This window comes from Meleagris gallopavo, chromosome 21 (genome assembly GCF_000146605.3).
Source record: "Meleagris gallopavo isolate NT-WF06-2002-E0010 breed Aviagen turkey brand Nicholas breeding stock chromosome 21, Turkey_5.1, whole genome shotgun sequence".
Classification (NCBI taxonomy): domain Eukaryota; kingdom Metazoa; phylum Chordata; class Aves; order Galliformes; family Phasianidae; genus Meleagris; species Meleagris gallopavo.
Window position 1 is genome coordinate 2,350,611 of NC_015031.2, and position 1,082 is coordinate 2,351,692.

Consider the following 1,082-nt stretch of genomic DNA (forward strand, 5'->3'; position numbering starts at 1 on the left):
GCTGCTGTGCATCAACCCGCCGCTCTTCGAGGTGTATCAGACGCTGCTCAGCCCCGCGCGGCGCCACGTGGCGCTGATCGGCACCAAAGGGCTCTCGGCCGTGGAGCTGCCCAAACGCTGGGGCAAAAACTCCGAGTTCGAGGGCGGGAAGGCCGCGGTGAACTGCAGGTGGGAGCCGAGCTCCGCCCCCCCCTCCCCCCGTCCCTTCGGAAGCCGCTCCGTCCGTGCGGTCACAGCGGCCGTCTCCGCTCTGTTCCAGCACCATCCCGGTCGCAGAACGGTTCTTCACCAGTTCCCCGTCCCTCACCCTGAAGCACGCGGCCTGGTACCCCTGCGAGACCCTGGAGCCCCACATCGTGCTGCTGACTTCGGATAACACCATCAGGTAAAGCCTTTTTGCGCCTCGCGTTTTCTGCGTGTGTGTCCCTTACAACAACCGCTGCACACAGCAGGGTGAGAGGAATCGCAGATGGGCGGCAGCTGATGACCATCACTGCTGCTTCTTCTCTCCAGGATCTACAGCCTGAAGGTGCCCCAGACGCCCATCAAGGTGATCGCGCTCTCAGATGCTGAGGAGGAGACTCTGATCATCAACAAAGGGTTTGTGAGGCTCCTTTTGAAATGCTCTCAGCAAGACAAGTTCTGTGTTCTCAGTCCTGTCTCTAATGAGTGGTAGATCCCCCTGAAAATCCCCTGAAAATTTGTTGCAGCTCGGAAAGCAAATGGTATCCTGGGCTCCATCAGAAGAGGGCTGACAGCAGGGACAGGGAGGTGGTTGTCCCTCTTTACTCTGCTTTTGTGAGGCCCCATCTGCAGTACTGTGTCCAGGTCTGGAGCCCCCAGCACAAGAAAGACAGGGAGCTGCTGGACAGGGTCCAGAGCAGAGCCACAGAGATGATCAGGGGGCTGGAGCACCTCCCTATGAAGACAGGCTGAGGGAGCTGGGCTCGTTCAGCCTGGAGAAGAGAGGGCTGAGGGGGTGACCTTATTGCAGGCTTTCAATACTGAAACGAAGCCTACAAACAGGAGGGGAGTCAACTCTTTGAAAGTGTTGATAACAGCAGGACAAGGGGAAATGGTTT

General features: G+C 58.4%; 1 long non-coding RNA gene across 1 annotated transcript; it reads left to right on the forward strand.

Annotated features, from left to right (window-relative positions):
* The first annotated feature begins 6 nt into the window (after positions 1-6).
* Positions 7-624, forward strand: LOC104913862. Its single transcript, XR_795678.2, has 3 exons — positions 7-168; positions 260-385; positions 514-624. It is a non-coding gene; the product is annotated as an uncharacterized LOC104913862 (long non-coding RNA).
* The last annotated feature ends 458 nt before the right edge of the window (positions 625-1,082 follow it).